Source organism: Taudactylus pleione, unplaced genomic scaffold (genome assembly GCF_031769625.1).
Source record: "Taudactylus pleione unplaced genomic scaffold, aTauple2 ptg000854l, whole genome shotgun sequence".
Taxonomy (NCBI): domain Eukaryota; kingdom Metazoa; phylum Chordata; class Amphibia; order Anura; family Myobatrachidae; genus Taudactylus; species Taudactylus pleione.
In genome coordinates, this window is record NW_028285256.1 from 1730004 (window position 1) to 1753691 (window position 23688).

At 47.2% G+C, this 23688-nt stretch overlaps 1 long non-coding RNA gene across 2 annotated transcripts; it reads left to right on the plus strand.

Moving 5' to 3' along the window:
- The first annotated feature begins 10470 nt into the window (after nt 1–10470).
- Nucleotides 10471–22242, plus strand: LOC148474297 (uncharacterized). 2 transcript variants are annotated; one of them, XR_015872906.1, is made up of 4 exons: nt 10471–10556; nt 10653–10782; nt 13559–13704; nt 22154–22242. It is a non-coding gene; the product is annotated as an uncharacterized LOC148474297 (long non-coding RNA). The 2 variants fall into 2 exon arrangements; XR_015872905.1 differs by having other exon boundaries at nt 10525–10782.
- The last annotated feature ends 1446 nt before the right edge of the window (nt 22243–23688 follow it).

The window sequence follows — 23688 nt, forward strand, 5'->3', positions numbered from 1 at the left end:
TCAGCATCCACCCTCACCCTCCACCCCTCTCCCAGCAGTGAGCACCACAGCACCCTGGCCTTCTTCCAGTTCCAAACTTACTTTACTTGAGCGCAGCCTGCAGAGTCGTCCGATTCAAGGTACAGCAAGCCGCGGGCAGTGGACCCGCTTTTCCCGTCCCAGGCTTCCAGGCCGCAGATATGTGTTATGATTGCTGGAGGCAGAGCCCAGAGCCATGAGGTGTGATTCACTACTATGAGCTCCGCAAAGGCCCATGGTGCAGCAGCCCTCCCGCAAACATTTATTTATAGCCCTGAATGAGCCTCTGCCCATGTGCGCTCATTCTGATTGTGTGATGCCCCAGAGCTGGCCCGGCGCTAACCACTATCTACCGTCCAGGTGCCCCATCCCCGCAAACTGCCACCAGCTGTTCAGCTGCTGCCAGGCCCGATCGGAGCTGTCATATGAGCTCCGATCGTGAATGCTGCACAGCAGCAGCTGCCAGAGTCTCTGTGCAGCCGGCAACAGGTGCCCCGGCCTTGCCTGCACCAAATCTCCACCGACCCTAGGCGAACTTGGATGCCTCATGGCATTCCAAATGCCATAGGAATTTGCTTAGTTTGTCTATGCCTAGGGCCGGCTCTGGTTAGGGCAGTGGCATATCTATAATGGCTGCAGAGTGTGCAGTGCACATAGCCCCCACACCGCACCCATGTTTAATACTTGCTTATCTGGAGTCACGCTTCAGCAGCAGCAGTCATGGTGGCCATTTTACCCGATGATTTGCGCATGCGCAGTAGAAAAATCACCAGGAATATAGCACAGGGCCATGGTCTACTGATCTGCGCCGCTGGCTATACAGGAGGGGGCTCGCACAGAGACTGCACATGGGTCCCCTCCTCTCTTAATATGCCCCTGGGTTGGGGTTATACTGAATCTCTTGCCATGATGGATTTTTCATCACTGGGGGAGGGGCTGCGGGATTTATTGTCTCTGGGGTATTGTCACTGGATAACCGGGGACATTATGTTTCAGTGGTGACCTATGGACACTGGTGATGGGAGGTAATGCTACTGGAAGATATAATACCCGTGAGGTGGGGGTAATGCCACAAAGGGATATATTTCCACTGGTGTAGGGGGTAATGAGTATAGGCAACGGGGGTGAGAGGATAATGTTACAAGGGTCTTGGGGTAATGCTATGGGCCCCATTATTATGTCAAAGCTACCAATCAGTGTTCATGATTCTACAGGAGATCATGTAACTTGAGGGGTTTGTTCATGTCTAGGGTTATTTCTTTTTCTTAGGGATCATTTCAGCTCAAGAAAAAAGGTTAGGTTTTTTTTTTAATTAATCTGCACTTCAGGAACAAAAGCTTGGACATATTTAAAGACAACACTGAAAAATGAATTATTGTATTATATTAAACAAAAGAGGCACTATCTATTACTATAATAAAGTAAAATGGGGACAATCTTTTATCATATTAGACAAGAGGGGGCACAAGATTTAGTTTATTTCCCTGGTACCCACCAACCAGGCACCCAGTATTACTTAGCACTGGGCTAGGCATCTCTAGGTTTGTTCAGCGCAATGCCCATTATTGAAGTGATGAAGTTTTGCTTATTCATGTGACATTTTATTTCTTTTTTTGTATATTAACTATTGAAAGACAAGATAGCTGAAACAGCATGTGGTTTGAACTATATTACCTATCGCAACCCTCTCTTTATTTTGTGGCGTTTTGACAATGTACAAATGGATAAATGTTGAGCTTTATATTTTTCTATTGAGTTACACTTTTACCAGTGGCTTTACAGCGGTTTTGGATTTGATAAATCTGCCAGATTAACAATGTACCTTAATAAGTTTCCCACATTTTAATTTTTCTAGGTAACTATGACTAATTGTTTAATTTTCCTCCTGCTCTAGCGACATCCGCTCAGACCGATCATTATGCATTCAACCCCTATGATTCTCGTTGCAGTGTATTATTTACACAAAAGGGGATGTAGTCGGCATCCCGGCGTGCGGGATGCCGACGGTCCTAATACCGGCGCCGAAATCCCGACATATTTTAAAATCTGTAAAGCGCTGCGGAATATGTGTGCGCTATATAAATAACTGGTAATAATAATAATAATAAATATGCTACATCCATTGCTGCCATAATTTTTCTAGAGTGAATCCTGGCTGCCTTTATAATATAAGGACAACACAGGTTGAGCAACAGCAGGAATCCTGAGTAGAATTTCTGAGAATTACACAAAACTCTTTTTAAAAAAAATATTAATTAAACAAAAAGGCATTTACAAAATCAGACCTTAGAAAAAGCGATATAAAAGTATACTAATATTTTTTTGTAACAAAATATATGACAAGCCTTTATTGTAGTTTGCCTACCTAAGAACTCTCTTCCACTCTAGGGGGTTAAATTACTAAAGGTGCCCACACATATACCGATCTGCACACGATCCCACGATGTGTGCGATTTCCCCTGAACTCTCCCCCGGCAGCTCCTACACACGATTTGGAGTAAAAAGCAGTAAGATCTATCGTGCATCTTAATTTATTTATTTTTTTCCCAGTGCATTTTGTCCCAGATTGTCAGATCTGCCCTACTGCACGGCAGATCTGACGATGCGATGTGCGACCAGCAGGGACGCGCATCGCATTGTGATCGTGAGTGGGGACTCACGATTTTGCCATATTTTACACGATCTGTTGTCACGATTCATCAAAATCGGCCAGATCGTGTAAAATGCCGCTATGTGTGGGCACCTTAAGATGGGAGTTCTATTTAAGAAGTGATGTTGCCCATAGCAACCAATCAGATTCTACTTCTCATTTATCTAGCACCTTCTAGAAGATAATACCTGGAATTTGATTGGTTGCTATGGGCAACATCACTTCTTAATAGAACTCCCATCTTAGTAAATTTACCCCCAGGTCTCACTTCTACAGACACAGATGTAAATGGCAGAATCATGCAAGTCTGCATAAGTGCACATTTTGGGGATCATTCAGAGGTGATGTAGTTGCAGTCGCTAATGCTTCTTCATGTTAATGCCACAGCCCATCGGCAATGGATTAAAAACAATAGAATTAACCCTATATTTAGTCCTTTAAACACCAATGCCTACAAAAATCATAATGCTGCTCACAGGCAGTCATATTGATTTTGTGCATTGTGGTGCAATTTCAGTGTAATTTTGATCGATTTGACAAACACGATTCTTACTAAATACATGATTTGTATTTGTGTCCATGTAAATACATCAGAATCAGCAAATTTACCCCCTAGAACCTTACAATATATGCATCAATGCTTCCTATACTGAGCAAGGATTTCAACTTTCATTCCGATTCTGAGGAGATCCTTACAGCTTCTGTGTCTGTTGCTAGGCAACAGCAGATTGCGCTTTTCTTCTACTACAGAGATCAGTTTACAGATATTGCTGCTTTATTCTATGATGATGTAATATGTATGTTGGACCTCCCGACCCACCATTATTAGCTCTCCAGGCTTTTATAAGGCTACCTGTACTGAGCACCTGTGCTGGTGAATAAAAAGCCTGATTCAGAGATAGATGCAGCAACAATATTTACATAGTTGAGCACATACACACCAATTTTTAGCAATGCTGTCCGCTGTTGTGTATGCAATCGTTTACACTGGACAGGGGTTTCCAATACCTGGGTGTATCAGAATAGAGCTGTGGACCATTACTGGTATATAGGTGCAGCACAGGAGATGTGTTGGCTGCATAATAAGGCAGAATGGCATGTCCTGAGACAGACGTGTATTCCGAATAGGAGTGCACCCTCCCCCTCTCCCCAATAATGGCTTCTGCTGATCCATTACATTTTACTAGTAGGGTTATAAGGTAGGATGGTAGCTCTAGGTCTTGGCATGCAATGAAGCATTGGTAGAGTGGTAAACAGATACGTTGTAGTTTGTAATGTGGACAGCTTTGAATCATGGTAATAAACAGTCAGCCATTGCAGTGATTGGCAGCTTTGTAAAATGATTAGTAAGGCAAATCGCCACATCCAAAATGTATTGAAGTAGAGCCCATTTTGCATAATGTATTTGCACTGCAGAACGGCTGTGTTGCCATTTGTAAATATAACCCCCACTGATTGAATGGCCCATGCGATATGATGGGAACCACGATATGACAGTTAAGATGATGTAAGAGATAACTAGGCCATAGCTCAAAAAGGATAATCGCTAGTAATAACATGGAGAAGGAGTAGCCAGAACATCATCTGAAATGTTAGCTATTTCAGTGGACAGTATACTGCCTGGAATGCAGACTGAAAGAAATTCATCAGAGAGTTAGCAATGAGATAGCGGACTAGGCATGTATACGTACACCAGGCATTCAAGGAATTTAGAGACAAAAGTAAGGGTTAGAGAAGGGTGGTAGCTCGAGGGAGAGGATCAATCTAGAGATGGCTACCTAAAGATGGGAGTAATCAAAGATTACAAAAACTCCAGATGACAGAGAGATTAAAGATTACAGTGGGAAGGGTGAGCTGGTGAGGGACAAAGTTACGTAAAGTCAAAATCAGGAGAGTGACAGTTGAAGAAGGATGGTCGTACAAAGTACAGAAATTGTGTTGGTGACGCAATAAATGTAAGGAGTCTGAGCAAGCAGAATAGGGGAGGAGAGAATAACTTGAATAGTGTTAATTACAGGTGAGTAGTAATAAAGTTATTTCATTAGACAGAAAAATGTGATTATGCTGCAGCGGACATAATGGAGGTGCAGGTAAAATTAGAAAAGAACCAAGTGAACCAAATATGGTAACTACAGCAATCAAGGTATGGGGGCTTATGAAGTAGGATGCGATCTGCAGCCGCTGCAGGAACTCCTGCAATTCCCGGATTTTTAAAGTGGTGATCATTTTAAAGGCAAAACCAAACTGGTTTTGCCTTTAAAATGATTGCCGCTTTAAAAATATGGATCCTATTACATAAGCCCACATAGACTCTGAGGCTGATACAGAGTTGCCCACAAGTTAGCAGCAATTGCATCCACATTGCATGAATAAAGATGGGGACATTCACCCATATGCAGAATTACATGCATCTGTGCGACTGTACAGTCCCTATCCACCTACTTATGGAAGTAGCCTTCATAACAATCACTGCAGACTTGTATCAGCTGTATACCTGCTGTCTGAGATCCTTCTGAAATCAGAAGGATCTCTGCCTACGCACAACATAGCACAGCTATGAGTTGTATATGAATCAGAATCGCTAGTGGTTGTTTATCATTGGGGGCTGATGCAGAGGGAGTACTATGCGTTTGCATTGCATAGTTTTGTTTTTTTGAATATGTTCAAAAACCAAACGCATGCATATGCAGTTATACAGACTTGCACGCATTTTGCATGTATCAAAACCAGTGGTCGAAGTGGAAATTTTGAAGTGGGGGTATGGAAATATCAAGGGGGCTTCATTGAGGCAGGCCCAAATCCTGAGCCCCCCTGATATTTCCATACCCCCTTTCTTCACTCACAGCTCACCTCCCAGCACACGCCATGCTCCGCTGACCAGCGCTGCTCCCTTCCCCTCTCTCCTCTGCAGCATAGTGAATTTAGCCACCCCTGAATGGCTTGTGCCCGGCGCCATACTCAATATGCTGCAATTTGCCACTGATTGAAGTTTAACCAGGTAGCCACTTGTTTACCAACACTGGAACAGTGACAGTCCCAGCACCGGGTGCTGAAGTGTAGTGCTTGTATGACATACCGTTTTATACCGGCACACTTCAAGCACTGATCAAAATTATATGATCGGAAGTGGAATGGAGATGGGAAGGGGAGTTCTCTTGTAGGCAAAATTCAGTGAGGGTGTGTTCATGCAGAACAGCAAGCATGCGCATTAATGCCTGTTAGAGGCACTTGCTATGTGAAGGGTACAAATACAGACTGATGATAATGGCATGCCTTAAACTACACACATTACTAGCTTACACCAATTTTGCTAACAACTCTGCATCAGCCCTATTATATCAAGATGATAAAAAAGCAGAGGAACTCATACAAGGTTGTAAACAATTACACTCGCATTGTTTGCACAAACTAAATGCAAATATTCTCCCATATGCCCAGTTATACGCATCTATACAACCGCTCCATCCATTTAGTTTCCCAGCTGTCATCATTATCATCAGACTTGTACTAGCATTACCCTAGGTGCAGATCTGTATAAAATCAGACCGATGTCTGCAACTCTACATACACAGAACTCTGATTAGCTTTTTATTCCATCTACACGCCTTCAACATGTCCTCATTATACTTCTGTGAGAATGGCCCTTGGCATCCAATAAGGCCTCTTTAGCCGCAAGTGATGTCACTGAGATCCGTACAACTTGGAATCATCTGTAGATATGTGTGCTTGCTCTGGACCATAGGTTCTCAAACTCGGCCCTCAGGACCCCAAACAGTGCATGTTTTCTAGGTCTCCTAACTAAGGGCCCAATTCATTACGGATCGCTATGCCCGTTGTGAAAATATGCTAATGAATGCAATTACAATTCCGTCGCAGGCCAACATAAAGACGCCTACATCCCTTTACTCATATCCGTAATACTTAGCAAATCTGCTCAAACATCGGTACCATCAAGTAACATCGGAGCCTCACGCACAATTGCACAAGGTCAGACCTTACTCAGTTATTACGAACCTTCCTCTATGCAGTGAGAGCTCAAGCTGCATATGCCATTGCAGTGGCTAATTTATGCACGCCCTTGTAACAGCATTCAAAAGGACAGGCACGCCTGCGTTTGTCCAGTTATGCATTGGGACATTCCTGCACTGATTGGGATGAAAGCAACGCAAGGTGGTCCAGTTGGATCCTGGCCAGGTTTTAGGGATGTTCGGGTCCTGGTCGGATCTTCTGTTGGTGTATGCTGGGCAGAACTTTGACCCAGGGAGCCTGCTCTAAGCCTTCCACTGGATGGATTTGGACGAAAACTTCACAGAGTGGTAACATGGGATCCCAGAAAACATACTAGGGGGGTTGAGGTCCCAGCTGGACCTCCCATTGGTATATACTGGGCAGAACTTTGACCCGAGGAGTCTGTTCTGGGCCTTCCACTTCACAGAGGGGTGGAAATTGGTCTGGGATGCCTAATGGCGTGGTTGGGGTCCTGGTCAGACCTCACGGCGGAGTGCACCGGGCAGTATTTTGACCCAGGGAGCCTGTTCTGGGCCTTCCACTGGATGGATTTGGACAATATCACATAATGTGGACGAAAACTTCACATTCAGAGGCAGAACTATGGGAGACAATGGAGGCGCCTGCCGCCAGGCTCCAGCTCTGAAGGGGCACCTCCTCCATTGCCCACAACATATTCACCCCACTTAGTGCTGTAACTATGTACCCGGAGCGTACCGTCATGTCTGCCCAATACATGGCACCTCTTCCCGGCACCAGGGCCGTCTCTTCCATTGGGCTTTTTGGGCAGCTGCCCAAGGGCCCGAAGTTTCAAGGGGCCCGCCAGCCCCCCTGCAGCTGCGGACAGATTTTTTTTTCCTTTAATCATAGTGCTCCGATCCACCAGATGCCTACCCCCCCCCCTCCCCTCCCCCTTCGCGGCACCTCGATTTGCACAAATAGCCCTATGTCTGTTGTCAATACCATCAGCGGCGGTACAGCGGGGGAGTGGCTTGAACACTGCAAGTGCATGGCTGCAGAAGTCACACAGCCACACACTCTGGAGCCCTGCAGTGCCGCCCTGCCTAGTCCACCTACCCTGTATAACGCCGCGTCCAATCTGAAGTTCTGCTGCTCTCAGGGCCGGACGGCCCTTGACTGCTGCTGCTCCTAGGTTGCTGCTGAATGGAACTTCGGTCCCCGCTCCCTCTGCTCTTCTCCTCCCGATCCCCGACCTCCTCACTTGATTGATGCTGCTCCTGGTTCTCACAGGGTTGCGGGTGGGCAGAACTCCAGTCCCTGCTCTCCCCCTCCTCTCCTCTCGACTGCTGATACGCCCCTGGGAAGGAGATTGGCGACAGCGGCTTAAACGGATCAACAGCACTGCAGGAAGCACGGTCAGTAATAGATAAGGGCCAGGGCATTGTAGAGGCATGTCGTGGGTGGACAAAGGAGGCTGGCTGTGCCTTTCAGACTACATCACACTGGGCAATGGTACTGTCAGTTTCCTGTGGAGGCCTAAAGTATGTGTGTGTGTGTTTTTTTCTGTGGGGGCCTACTGTGTGTGTGTGTGTTACCTGTGGGGGCCTACTGTGTGTGTGTGTGTTACCTGTGGGGGCCTACTGTGTGTGTGTTTCATGTGGGGGCCTATGTGTGTGTGTGTTTCCTGTGGGGGCCTACTGTGTGTGTGTGTTTCCTGTGGGGGCCTTCTGTGTGTGTGTGTGTGTTTTCTGTGGGGGCCTTCTGTGTGTGTGTTTCTTGTGGGGGCCTTCTGTGTGTGTGTTTCCTGTGGGGGCCTTCTGTGTGTGTGTTTCCTGTGGGGGCCTTCTGTGTGTGTATGTGGGGGCCTACTGTGTGTGTGTGTTTCCTGTGGGGGCCTACTGTGTGTGTGTGTGTTTCCTGTGGGGGCCTACTGTGTGTGTGTGTTTCTTGTGGGGGCCTATGTGTGTGTGTTTTTCATACCCCAACTTCAAAATTTCCACTTCGACCACTGTATGTATACTGTGTATATATATATATGTATATATATATATATATAATTTTTTTTTTTTTTTATACATACACACCTACCTATACAAATGCCCAGCCTGTCCCTGAAGGAGAACAGAACACTGCTCAAAACTGATATCAGAAAAGGGACAGTTAGTCAAGATATAGAAAAGAAAAGGGGTTGGGGGTATGGTTCTGCATAGCATATGGAGGGTGATTCAGAGACGGACGCAGTTACAGTAGCGTCTGCGACTTTTGTTACAGCTGCTACTGCGTCTTTATTTTAATGCTGCGGCCAATGGGCAATCTATTGAGACACCCACCAGCAGCAACGTGAATCCGCCGATATGCGAACAATAATGCACTATCAGCGGATCAACAACAGATATTGCACCTGCCTATAATAAGCGCAACTGCCTCTTTAGATCCAGTCACCAACACGTCCCCGTCTGTTAGCCACCCTCCCAGTTACCACTCAGAAAAGTCTACCGAAATTGCATGGATCTCCATGCAATTTAATTGGTACGTATGCGCAGTGATCCTTGAATAATTAATACACACACAGAGGGAAAACAGTGAATGCTTTTGCACGATATTCTTCCTGCGTCCGACTCCGTCACCCCCATAGTGTGCAGATACCATATAATTGGTGGGAACCCCACATTTGTTAGATAGAACTAATTTACTTTAATAAAGGTATATATTTTTTTTATATTTAATCTAAAGGTTTAATTTTATTGACCATTTACATTTTTTTTCCCGTGAATGGGTGGGTAGGGGCCCCAGTGCATTGCTTTGCCCAGGGCCCACACTGCTGTTAAGACAGCCCTGCCCGGCACCTGAGAAGCCACAATAAACTAGTGGAGAGCTCCATGTCAGGCCATCAGCTGCTGCCTTCGTCCAACTATAGCCTGTCTGCATGCGAATTGGTACATTACAGTGTCAGCGGCTGTGACGGGGGGGCACCAAATTATAACTTGCCTCCAGGCGTCTGGGATGAATTTACGCCACTGGTAACATTGATTTCCAGAAGACATACTAGAGGGTTGAGGTCCCAGTTGGACTTCCTGTTGGTGTACGCTGGGCAGAACTTTGACCCGGGGAGTCTGTTCTGGGCCTTCCACTAGATGGATTTGGATTAAAACTTCACAGATGGGTGGAAATTGGTCTGGGATGCATAATGGCGTGGTTCGGGTCCTGGTCAGACCTCACGGCGGAGTGCACCGGGCAGTACTTTGACCCAGGGAGCCTGTTTTGGGCCTTCCACTGGATGGACTTAGACGACATCACATAATAAAACTTAATAGTTTGAAGATTTAAACGCGGGCAACGCCGGGTACTTCAGCTGGTTTTAAATAAGTATAGCCACTATTGATCTTTTTTAAGGTTGTATATAATTGCGCTGAATAGTAATATAATATACAGTAATATGACATCATTATAGAGTAAATAGATTAAAAAAGTTCCAATGAGCAGGAAAAAAAAAGAGAATGTTTGTACAAAAGACTGCTGTGAAGTACATGATTGTGCATGAGTTATGTCTTTCCATGTCATGCTTATCCGGCCTGAATCCATGCAATTCCCCTGCTGCAAGCGGTTACAACATGACCCCACTTACTATTGCTCTGGTCAGGTCATTGATCAGTTAAGTGTCACTTGCGCAGCATTAGGACTGTATATATCAGATCAGACTACAAAGATAGTAAGAGATCCCTCTGTCTCTGACCAATCACAGCAGCAGAGCAGGGTACAGAACGCATGTCATAGTGGGAGGTGCGTGGCTCAGCGACACCTGGCTGCAGCCCCTATGGGATGCCTGACGTCACGGCATGCAACTGGAGACACGTGATTCAAGCGCCAAATAGGAAGCTGCGGTGAGAACGCGCCAAGTAAAAGGGAAGGTCTACGCCAGGTGGTGACTATACGCACGCGGGTTGTTGTGTGTATGCGCTAAGCCGCGATACGTGTGCGACATCCGACCTGTCTTCTGTCTCTCACTCCCCTTTAGGGATGGCTACGCGGTCTAAGAAGCGGAAGAGCGATGATTGCAGGGTGCCGGCGGTGGGAGTCTCAGGGAAGCGGAAGGCGAAGAGTGGAGGCTCCCCCGGCGATGGCCCGCGCATTCTAATCGAGCACTGGTGAGTCAGGGAGAGTCTGTTGCTGCAGCTAGATATAACATGCAGTGAGTTCTGCTGCTCTCTCAGCCAGCTGCAATTCTTCAGGTTGTCATGTTGTCTATGTAGTTCTGTGAAGGATTTATTTAGTCATGTGACAGCAACTGAAGAAGCAATGTCACCGATCCACTCACTTGTGTATGCAAATTGGGACTGCTTCGCTAAAATCGGAGCCACTGATGACCACCAACCATCGATGGTTTGCCACTGATCGTTGAAGGTTTTGCAATGAAAGGCAGAGATCCAATGGTTCTAGGGTTGACCGGTCAGCCCTTTAACCACTTACCTGGTGTGGTCGCATCAGATGCGACTTTACCAGGCTGAGCTTTTCCTGACATGGTTGCATCTGATGCGACCAGTCAGAAATACCCTGTGGGTGGCTGTTGTAAGAGAATCTTCCTGCTGCCACCAGTCTCAAGCTAGTCACACACATAGCGATATTTTACCTGATCTGGCCGATTCTGACACATTGGATGACAGATCGTGTATAATATGGCCATATCCTGAGTAAATCGTGAGTCCCCACTCACGATGCGATGCGCGTCCCCGTTGGTTGCGCATCGCATTGTCAGATCTGCCGTGCAGTAGGGCAGATCTGACAATCTAAGAGGCGATGCACTGTGAAAGTCTGGATGCAGGAGAGACCGTATGAAGATTGGACACCAAATTGTGTGCAGAGCTGCCGGTTAGAGTTTCAAGGGAAATCGTACACATCGGCTGATCGTGTGTGGCCAGCTTCAGAGGGACTTCCCGGCCCCTCTGCACCTTCGGATCTTTCCCCCGCCCAGTGGCTGCTCCTGTGTACATCTGGCGCTGCTCCAGTGCCAGCGAAGTATGAAAAATGCAGCAGCTACCCCTCTGTACACCAAGCAACTGTCGGGGAAGTGTGATAAATGGAGCTGCTGCCGCCTGTGCACTCCTCCTCGCAGCCACCGGGGAAATGTGATAAATGGAGCTGCTGCCGCCTGTGCACTCCCTGCACTGCTCCTCGCAGCCACCGGGGAAATGTGATAAATGGAGCTGCTGCTCCTAGCCGTGTCCAGGGAAAGCTAGTAAGTGGAGCCGCTGCTCCTCGTAGCCCCTGGGGAAAGGTAGTAAGTGGAGCCCATGTGTACACCCGGTAGCTGCACAGAGTAGCACTGTCATGATTTGGTAACCCTAGAAGATGGTTATTCACCTTTGATGGCGGACATGGCATCAATTCAAATCCCCCTCCCGAAAAACGTGATATTCCTAAAACATGGACTGTTAGGCCACTTAGCCTCCCCACCTAGTAGTACATTTACAGAAAACGTGTACAAAGACCCTTTAATATTAATTTAGTCAGAGCTTCCGTAAATCTCTTTATTTCCAACATACCCAAAAAGATTAATTTTATTAAAATTCAATAAAATCTTAATTTACAAACCAACATCTAAAAGTGCATACACACGTAACGATTTTGTAACCAACGATTATCTGTCAGATTTTCCTTTGAAAAGTGAACGATTTTTTACGATTTTTACAACTATGAACGAAAAATGTTCCTTCCCTTATGTTGGTCAGTCTGAAATGAACTACAAATGGGAGCGCACTTGAATGATTTTTGTTCATTGTTATAACTCAGGAACTGAATGATTTTTTTGAACGATAATGACGTCATTGTAGTTAAATCGTTCAAAAAATCGTTACGTGTGTGCACACATTTACACTGCCTTAATTCCACCCTTCCTTAAGACCATCTTTAACTTCAAGCTACTACATCCCCTTTTTTAATTTTTTTTCTATTTAACCTACCATTATGTTCAATTGCAAATGAGAGCGGGGTAAAAGCAATCACAGGACAAGCCTATGCAGGGAATGATGCATTGTACAGGTTGTCTCCCATATCCAAATATTCCGAAATACGGAATATTTTCAGCATGACTGAGATAATGAAACCTTTGATTCTTGATGGTTTAATGTACATAAACTAAAAATATTGTATAAAATAACCTTCAGGCTGTGTATATGAAACCTAAATGAATTTCATGTATGTACACAAACATTTTAATGCACAAAATTATAAAAAATATTGTATAAAATGACCTGCAGGCTGTGTGTAAAAGGTGTATATAACACATAAATGCATTCTGTGTGTATATTGGGGTCCCATTCCCAAGACATTTCATTATAATATGCAAATATTCCAAAATACGGAATATTCCGATATCCAAAATACCCCTGGTCCCAAGCATTTTGGATATGGGAGACTCAACCTGTATAACATTTGGAACATATGTGTTTGAAGGCACTCCTACAAATGCAGTTGTTACTGAGGTCGTGAACTTTTGAAGCTACACAAGGGGCTTGGCTATGTAGTGTTGTGAGCTTTCACCCCACCTTCCTGATACCCCTTTTTTACACACACAGTGCGGGTTTTGCACGTGAATACACATCGACCCTGGATTTTTGCTATGTGTGAACTCAAACGACCCAGTCGACGTCCCAGGTCCACGATCCTGCTCGGTATCAGGGTCGGGGGCTTAGACCCGTGAAATTCACGGGTTGATGGGCCCCTGTATTTCCCAGGTCGTCTGTCTGAAAGGGGTATTCGTTACATATTTATTAAATATTGGAACTTGTCCAATTTATGCACCCTGTTATAATACAAAGAATTTCCAGTTAAAATTTAATGCTGGGCACAAGCTTATCTACATGGCCTGTTTATGGGACTATCGCATAGATCTAATCCTAATCCAATCTGCACTTTGTATTTCAGCACTAGTTGACGAGTTTATGGGCGAGCGGCTGGTGAACTGGAAGGTGCCATTCACTCTAATTTTCCAGAAATGCAAGTTGAGTTGAACCCTGTAAAACCAAGACGAGGAAGCTTTGAGGTGACACTACAGCATGGCGATGGGAAGAGTAAGGCTTTGTTCTGTTTGTTTAAAGATTACCTTTGTGTTGTAGACATCTGGCACAAATTGTCTGCATTTTGAGAATTACCTTTTAAGACTTAATTATGCTGGGTACACACTAGTCGATTTGTCGTCCGATCCCGCGGAATAGAGCGACATATCAGGAGCACGGATAGTGCTGAGAGGGAGCCGTGCTGCTGGCGGTGCTGACAGCAGTTGCCCAGGCCGCCTGGTGCCTCTGCTAGACCACCAGGGCACAGGCAATAGGGCGCTTCATTAGAAGCAGCAATTGCCCTGGGGGATCTGGTTCAGCAAGGGGGAGGTAGGCTCTCTCCATTCAGCCCTCCCCCGCTTCCTTGGCGCGCTCCTTCACTGCGACAGCCGTGCCACAGGGATTCTCCCTCCTCTATCTCCTCCCAACTGAGACACTGAGTGGCCATTTTACCCTGTGCCTGCTTCAGTTAGTCTCTGGACAGCAGTAAAGAGCTCCTGTCTCCATTTATACTTCCTCCTCTGAGGTCTGGTCATACATTTAGCTCCTTCCTACCAAATGGGGTTTGGATTGTTGAGCATTAACTGCCCATTAATACAGCATTGAATGTTTCTGTGTGCATGTATTTGTGTTCATACATTTTATTTCTAAATTATCTTCTGACCGTTTAGTAAATCCTTTGTCTGTAAAGCCCCGCTTATTGTCGGGTGAGGTCACATTCATTGCACTCCCCCTTTTTATTGCACACAGTTTACCTAACTGGTGTGTGGGGATTGGATTGCTTATCAGGTTTTTCAAGGGCAAAGCACCCAGGGATTGGGGTGCTTCAGTATTGTGTAACTGCAGGACTCTGCAGTTTGCCAAACTCTGTACTTTCTACTCAGGTTCTGTATCATGATGGGTTCTGCTCTGGTGTTTCGCAGATTTGCAGGCCAGAGTGTCGATTAGCCATGACTTCCCCCTGGAACCGGCCTGGATACCTCTTATAGGTAAGGTTGCAGTTGGCTAAGTGCTAGTGCACATCGTCTGCAGTGTCAAAGTGTGTCTGCCACACAGACTGGCAACCCCAGGGCCTGCTCCCCCTTCTAGTCTCCCTACTGGGGCCTAGCTGGGTACCTTATAGCATTCTGCCGTAGGAGCCATGAATACAGCCTTTCTCGCTTTAAGCGCAAGTGTCTATCTTTCCAGCTGAGGCTGGACAGGAACCGCACTTCAGGCACATTTCTGCCTTACAGCACTGAGGTCGTATGTTTGATTCCCAGTACAGCACTACCTGTGGAGTTTGTAAGTTCTCTCTGTGCTTGCGTGGGTTTCCTCCGGGTACTCTGGTTTCTTCCCACACCAGTCTAGAGAGTGCTGCATCCTAGTATAGATAGTGTTGCATTCTTTTCCGGTAATTGGAAGTTCCTCCGCTCACTGTGACACTATGCCTAATGTTTCTCTTTCTTCCATCAGGGGGCACTGGAGGTTAAGACACTGGGGTACAGATGAATGGAGCTTGCACTTTAAATTTATAAGTGTGAGTGACTCCTCCCCCTCTATCCCTCAGAAGCCCCAGTAGAATCGTGCCCGAGGGAGCCGGTCACTTGGGGCTGAGCTCAGAAGATATTTAGTCTTTTAATATCATATTTTATATTATTTTTAGCTCACATTGAGGACAGGCTGACAGCTACATTTGTCAGCCTGTTACATGGATGCATCGGGACCCGTCGTCACTAATATAGAGTAAACGTCCGAGTCCCAGGTACCCTGACACCAAATCGGGGAAGGGACATGCCGCAGCCTGATACAGAGGTTGTGTCCATGTCACCTTGCCCACTGCAGACCTGATGCTGGCAGCAAGGTAGGTATGCCTCTTCCCCTGTTTGCAGGGGACTGAGAGGATTATTCCTGCGGTTCCCCCCCTTCCCTTCCTCCTCCTCCTCCATTCTGAGAGCCCTTCCGGCGCTGCTATTACTGAGTTTATATGTCTCGGTGTAAGGTGCCTCCAGTACAGTGCAAGTTTCCACTGCACTTGTGTGTGAGGCTTTTCTCCGAGGCAGCGTTTATGACAGGCTGCTGCATGCAGGGCTGGTCTGTGGCTCAGTCAGTAATCCAGGAGGGGCGGCTATAGCAGCGCTGCTCGTCCTGACAGCACTTGGCTGACAGCCAGTGGTGCCTTAATCAGCGCGGCTCTAATGGGAGAGGGGGCGACTGCTATAATGTATCCCGGCAGGGGACGCCAATGCCTCACCAGCGCGGGGCGAGAAGGGGGCGGAGTCTCAAAGCGCACCTCGGCAGTGTGTCAGGCGCAGAGGCAGCACTTTCATTGGCTCTTCTCAGCAGGGGGAGGGCCAGTACAGCCCCTCTGCTCTCTCTTCAGTGCCTACATTAGGGAGGGATATAGTGGCTCCTTTCCCTCTGTACCCAGTGGTTCCTCTTTATCTGTGTGTGAGGATCCTCTGTTCTGTCTGTGTGAGGGTGTGTGTACAGCATCATGACAGGTACAGGGGCAGCTGCTAAAGCAGCACAAAAAGTGTTAGCTTGGAATTGCACCTTGAGCAAGCAATCTCAGGCACGCTCTGATGGAGCGGCCCTATGTAATTCCTGTATTTCAGGGGAACCCGTTGTGGCGGGACCCTCTTCAGATGCAGCCCCTACGCCACCTTGGATATCTACCTTGGCAGGTGTTATGGCTGATCTCTCCTCTGAACTGGCTGATGCATGCAGAGACAAGGAATCGGCTAGGACCCAGGCCCCTGTTTCGGGTTTCACAGAGAGAGCAAAGTTGGGTGAAAGATCTAGCCCATTCTGTTAAAGGCTTGGCTCAGTGCATGGGTTCTTCTGCCTCTTCTAGGGTCAGTGCGTCCACTCGACAATCTAAGAAAATACCTCTTCCTGCCGTCCTCCAGTCGGATGACTCTGATGCAGAGCCTCTTTCACAGGAAGAAGAGGAAGGTGAGTTGGAAACTCTTTCAAACAGTGTTCACAATGCAGGCCTCTGATTCCAGGGAGTGGAGACCCTTATCTTGGCAGTCCGACATGTCTTGAAGATACCAGACAAGGAGTCCACTGTATCTCCTGATGCATCCTTCTTTCTTTCTTTCCTTTTTCACAGGAATTAAATGCACAGTTGTCTACAGTTTGGCAGCATCCTGACCAGAAATTTCAGATGCCCAAGCGGTTTTTGTCCATTTACCCATTTCCAAAATTTGTCACTGAAAAATGGGAAGCTCCTTCTCCAGTAAATTCGTCGGTCTCACGACTCTCCAAAAAGACCATGGTGCCTGTCCCTGCTGCCACAGCCTTTAAGTACGGTTCCGACCGTAAGCTGGAAGCCTCCTTAAAATCCATATACTCAGCAGGGGTGCTACTTAGACTGTCTTTACTTGGCTCTTGGATCAACAAAGCTGTGGAGAGATGGGCGGAGGAGTTGGTCAGTGGACTTGAATCGGGAGTGTCAAGATCCGAACTTTATCATTCTAGCTCAGTGGTTCTCAAACTCTGTCCTCAGGACCCCACACAGGTCACATTTTCCAGGTCTCCTGGCTGGTGTACAGGTGTAGTCATTACTCACTGACACATTTTAAAAGATCCACAGGTGGATTTCACTAGTGATTCCGTGAGGAGATATGGAAAACATGCACTGTTTGGGGTCCTGAGCTGAACACAGCCACAAGCCTGCTGTATACCTTGGAGAGGTGTCTAAGGATATTGGTCATGTCGGCTCCAGGATCTCTGCATCCGCTATAGCTGTGACTTAGGTCGCGATCTTCTAATTTTACTCCTTACCGCAGAGGCTAGGAGCAAGGGCCAACCTTTCTCACCGAGTTACCCAGGTCTACCAATTATCCTACCACCAGGCCTACTGACAGACTTTTGCTTCACAAGGCAGATCTCCACCTAAGGGGGTTCCAGCGTGGGAGGATGACTTTTGCTGTTTCCATCACCTGGATTTTCTCTCCTGGGGCTACGCAGTAGCCTTTCAGGAAAGGCCTTAGTTCCTATTGTTTCCAACTGGCCTGTTCAAGCCCTGCCGGCCTCCTAAGTGGGACTTTTTGCCAGTCTCTTCTTTGTTCACCTGGAATTCCTCAACAGGCTTTTTTGGTGAGCCATGGAGTCTATCCAGCATTCTGGCTCTGGGGGATCTCAGGGCCTTCTTGGATTTCTGGGAAGCCTATTTGCAGTTTCCTATCTGGCACAGTCACCAGAGTTTCCTCTGGCGTGTCATTTTCAGACATTGCCATTTGCTCTTTCCAGAGCCCCTCGACTTTTAACGAAAGTCATGGTAAATCATTTGCGCCGCAGGGGCATCAGGTTTCTACCTTCTCTAAATAACTTTCTGATCCTTGCCCAGTCTCGGAATGTTCTCAAGGAAAACATCGGTTTCTCAATAGGTCTCTCCAGTTCCACGGAAAGCTCATCAATGGGATGTATTCCACCTGGACTCCGTCGCAGGAGATGTACCTTCTGGAGGCCTTGCTGGATTACAAGGTTCAGCGGGTCTTCCTCTTACCAGAAAAGCTTGGGACCTATAGGCCAGGACTCACTGGGTTTTTAGTCATCGCTGAGTGTCAATACATTCAGGTCCTGGGCTCCTTTGTCTCCACATTTGTCATTGTGGAGTATACCCAGTTCCACTCCAAACCTTTTCAGATGGAGGATGGTCCCTTCCTGGATGGTTCCAGGAAGGCTCACACCTTCCTGGAAGGTTAGGTTCTTACTCTTGTCCAGGAATCTTGTTAGACTGGGGCCCGCCCCCTCTGGGATTCCACACAGGGTCCTCCTCACCACCAATGTCAACAACCTTACAGGGTCAGTGAACAACTTCTGTGAGCCCGGGTGCTGATCAACTTTGTGGATCTCTGAACAATCTTCACAGCTCTCTGCTGCTCCTAGAGCTGGTCCGGTCCAGGTTCAATCCAATAACGTGACTGCCATCTCCTACATAAACCAGTGGCACTCGCAGTCACGGCGCATTGAAGAAGGTGAATAGTGTTCTCATCTGGGCAGTGTGTTTAACTTCTGGCTCTTTTGGTGGTCTTCCTCCCCAGAGTCCGGGTTGGGAAGAGCGCTTCCTCAGCCACTTGGGCATCTCTTCAGGCAAATAGGGGCTTTATCCAGATGCCTTTTGGATCCTAGTTCTTTGCTGGTGGTGGCCGGACATCGCCTTGGTGGCATCTCTGGACGAACACAGACTATCGAGGTACTGCTCCCATACCAGGATTCCGGGAGCCCTTCGGGTGGACGTCTTGCCGGTCTGGCAGGAGTTCCTTCTCTCGTATGTCTTCCCTCCGTTTTCGTGGATCCGCAGGCTGCAGTGGGAGGGAGGCATGGTAATCCTGGCTGCCTCCTATTGGCCTTGGTGTGCTTGGTACGCCGATCTTCTATCAATGCACTGCTGTATCTTCCTTGTGGCCTGATCCTCTGTCTCCAGGCCTGTGCTTCTATCCAAATCTGGCCCGTCGCGTTGCTCTTTACTCAGTCTTGAACACTTCTGGGTTCTCCAGGTCGGTCATTCATACTGTATTTTATGCCCATAAGTTCTCCTCTGCAAGACTGTCACTGCTTGGGCGGATTTGCTTCGCTTGGGGTTCAGACTGATTTTTATTTTTTTTTTTCCACCCCTCTCTTGGGTCCTCTACCTTCCGTGGGTGTGGCTGACTTTTTCCTCCGCCTCTCTTCTTTGAAGTTGCAGGGTTCCACACTTTCTGTCCCCTTCAGAGGCAGTTTGCTCTAAAGCCTGACGTCCGAACTTTCCTACAAGGTGTTTTTCCTCGGCTCCTTGGACTTTGCTGCTTCAAGCTCTTCAGTCGTCACCCTTTGAGCCCTTTGGCTCTGCTGACATTTATTGGCTTCCATGGATGAATGCTTTTCTGCTCCTGGTGAGTGTTTCTCTGGGGCGCGTTGTTCTGTCCCTCCCCATGGTTTTTTTTTCGCTGGGACCGGGCTATCTTCCTTCGGTAGTCCCTCCAGTTTCTCTTCACCAGGTCGGTTTGGTTCCTGTGCTTCGGCACCTATTTTTTCACGTAGGAGGCTTCTTTGGATTGTGCCGGCCATCCGGATCTTTGTGGTTCGGACACTGGTTCTCCGTGGATGGACCCCCTTTCATCCTGTATGAATTTAGTAAACTGGACTGGCCGGATTCCACACGAGTCTTAGCCAGTTGGCTCCGTTTCATTTTCCGTCACACTTCCCACGGTTCTTTCTGTTAAATCTTTGCAGTCTTTTTTTTTTTTTTTCACTGGATAGTACTTCTTGGGTGGCTCGCCAGAGGTTCCTCAGCTGATCAGCTTTGTAGAGAGGCCCTATAGTCCTCCGCCCATGCTTTATTCCGGTTCTGTTCCCCATTATGGGATCGCTTTGGAATGTCCCATGATCTAAGCCTGTCCCCCTATGGATTGTGTAGAAGAAAAGAGGATTTATGCCTTACCTGGTTAAGTCCTTTCTTCGAACTACATAGGGGACACAGGCCGCCCAACCTGACGCACCGGACTTGCAGGGTTTTTTACTCTACTTCCAGACCTCCTTTAGCGTTTCTGGGTGTTTGGACCAGTCTGTGTAGGTCGGTCTTCCTCCTCGTTCCTGCCTTGGGCTTGCTAACTTAACTGGCCTGGCTGGGGGTGGATGTTTGCAATAATCCCTGCACATGGCGGACCTACAAAGTACTGATGCAGGGTTCGCAAAATACGCGATACAGGCACTTAGGGACTCACTTTTTAAAAGTACCCGGGTCCTGCAGGATGCGCTGTGTGTGCTCGCCGCAGCTGCTGGCCAAGTGACCTCCATCAGCGTTGCATGTTCCATGGCCTGAGACTTCCGCCTCCCGGTCATGTGATGCCGCCAGGCTCTCTCCAGCAGCTGCCGTTCCTTGCTCTGCACAGGCTGACAGCGTGACTGCTCTGGGCCTCCATACACAGGTCTGCGGGTAGATGACGCCGGATCTCCCCCTCCCGGTCACGTGATGCAGCCGGGCTCTCTCCAGCATCTGCCGTTCCCTGCACGGGCTGTACTCCAGGCCTCCATGCTCAGGTCTGCCGGTAGGTTACGCCAGATCCCACTCTGTCCGACCAGAGCAACACAGATTGTACCAGGATCGTCTGCAAGGCCACCAACCATGAGATTGCCCCAAGAAAAACCTGGGGCTGCCAATGTGTGATGGGGCACTTCTTTGATATGCAGTGCCAAAGTGTGTATTGTTGCTTTACTGTGTGGTACATGGGGCTACCAGGGTGAGATGAGGCCCCTTGTGTTGCACCAGGCTTTCTCAAATGTGTTTTGAGACCCTCATTTCCCAGTGTGTGGTGGGACCCTTTTGTGCAATGCCAGGGTGATGCTATTGTGTAGTGGGACCCTTCTGTGTGGTGCCAGTATGTTATGGGAGCCTTCTGTGCAAAGCCAGGGTGCTGCCAGTGTGTGATGGTAGCCTTCTGTGCAGTGCCAGGGTGCTGCCAGTGTATGGTGAGAGCCTTCTGTGCAGTGCCAGTGTGTGATGGGAGCTTTCCGTGGGTGCTGCCAGTGTTTGATGGAACCCTACTGAGCAATGCCAGTAAAAGCCCCTAACCCCCTCCTTGCTCCCCATTACTGGGCCAGCTGCTATCTACCCCTGCCCCCACCCTACTCCCAGCACTGCCTGCCCCTAGCCCCCTCCTTGACCTGCAGCACTGTTGTCTGCCCTTACTCCCCTTTACCCCCAGTTCTACCCCAACTTCTCTCTGCCTTTACCCACAACTCTACCCCAACTGCTACCGGCACACCACTGTCCTAACTGCTGCCTGCCCTCAACCTGCATAATATGTGAAGGGACCCAGAAACTGCGAAGCAGGACCCCAATTTTCTAAAGTGAGGGGTCCCCGGTACCCACAATTTTATTTTATTTTTTTAACTCACCGCGATCACTGTGACGTCAATAAAATGTCTATCCATTGGCTGTCAGTGTCCAATCACTTTTGTCTACATAGTGTACTAGCGGAATTCAGTAGGTTGTGATGTGCTAGGTAGAAATGTAAGTAAAACAAGAGTCGGCCCTGTTTTAGATGATTTGATCAAATATCTGTCTGAAGCCAGCTTGTAGTTTTTAACTAGGGGCTCTTTAGGAGTTGCTAAGTTAACTGTGCTGTGATACTGCAAGTCCCAGAGGGTCCTAATAGCTAACATCACAGGTTGTCTCTCATCATTCTAACTTTTTAAGTCATGATACATTGAAACAATGATTTAGTTTTAAAACCGTTTTTAACTTTGAATAAAGAGAGAACCTTATGTACCTGTTGTAAATTAGGCATACATATTTTATTGCAGAACTAAATGTATCAAAGGTCGTTTAATGTAATTATATGAAATTGAAACTTTACTTTGCACATTTGGTTTTGGACTCTAATGAAGCAGAATATACCATAAAGACGTTCTGTATCTGCACTAATCTGCCATATGGAATTCGGGCTGGTCTTCTCACAGCTCCTTCTTATTTTGCCTCTTATAAACGCAGGTGTGGAGATCTGGACAGGGATTAAGAAAGGGCCCCCTCGAAAGCTGAAGTTTCCTGAATCGCAGGCCATTGTTTCCTCCCTGCAGGCTGTTCTACAGTAGCGGTCTATCAGGTGTGACATAGCAGATGTCCAGGCATTACTTTCCGTGCTCATATCTCTAAACTGTTACCAAGCAAACCTAGGATTTTGTATTCCTCCTCAGTCAGCACAGAGAGAATATATCAAAATGGGAACATTGCAATATTTTAATGAAGATGGCACATTTCATGCTTTTAGGACAGACTGTCTTGTGATTGGTATATTATTTCACATAAAGAACCAGAGCAGAAATTCCTGCTGCCTATCATGCACATAGAATCAGTTTCTCCTAATGTCACTGGGAGGAACACTGCTAAACAATTTATAGATAAGGGAATGTAATGCGCAGAGAAAAGCCAGCTAAATGTTAATTGTAGATTGGGGATGTTAGGCGTCATCTGTTAAATGACTGAATTTTTTAATTTTCGTGGAATTCTGGGCCTGATTTAGAGACGGACGCAATGCTGATATTTTAGCAGTATGAGTGATTGTTTGCTATTGTGCATGAGTGAACACCACGCTGCGCACGCACAGCGATTGCATTGTGATTACTTTTGTATACAGGAATCACTTGCAAAGTGAGTGACAGGTAGTCAGCGTTTGGGGAAGGCAACGGTGGTGGTTAGAAAAACACAGATGTTTCTGCCCGTTTGAACGCCACTTCGTGGGTGTGCATAAATGAGCAATTGCTGTATAAGAGCTCTCTGCGTGTCAGGAGAGCTGCAGTGTTTGAGGCTGGTCAGTCTTGCATGCTGCGTGACTGCCTACGGTGCGTTGATGGTATCGATACTTATGCTGTTGTACGTTGTCAGACGGATATGAGAAGCCAGCAGTGGGCGTCCCTATGCCCGGCTGTGCTGTGGCAGGCCTTAGCATATTTTAGCTACTGCGATCCATGGGAGAATGCAGTTGCGATTGTATTACCAGCCGTCTTTTTATCAGGCCCTCTGATCGGTGTTCTTTGTATGGTTTTGCCAAATCACACTTTTTATATTCTTGCACAGGGTTAAGCCACGTATCCCCTTGCAGATATAAATGAGCGATTGAATTATAACCTCATCGTTCTCGTTCAATCGCTCATTAATCGTGCATAAATCGGGCAGTTTAATGCCGGAAATGACCAGCGATGCGTGTTCCCGCTGGTCGTTTCCGACATCAATCACCACCTGAACATGACTGTCAATCTGCCGATAACGGAACCATGTTCAGGAATGAGGGAGGGTACCTACACTGAATGACATATCGTTTCAATTTGTAGGCACTACAGGGGATGAGGAACGACTGTACGATTACAATGTTGTAATCGTTCTGTCGTTCCACTATCTGCAAGTGGATACGCGGCATTAGGCACTGATACCAATAACTTGAATGCATCCTTTCAATACGTAAGTGATCAAAAATGGGTTAGCATATTCTGCTCTTCAATTTTTCTTGCATATATCCAAAATAACATTTA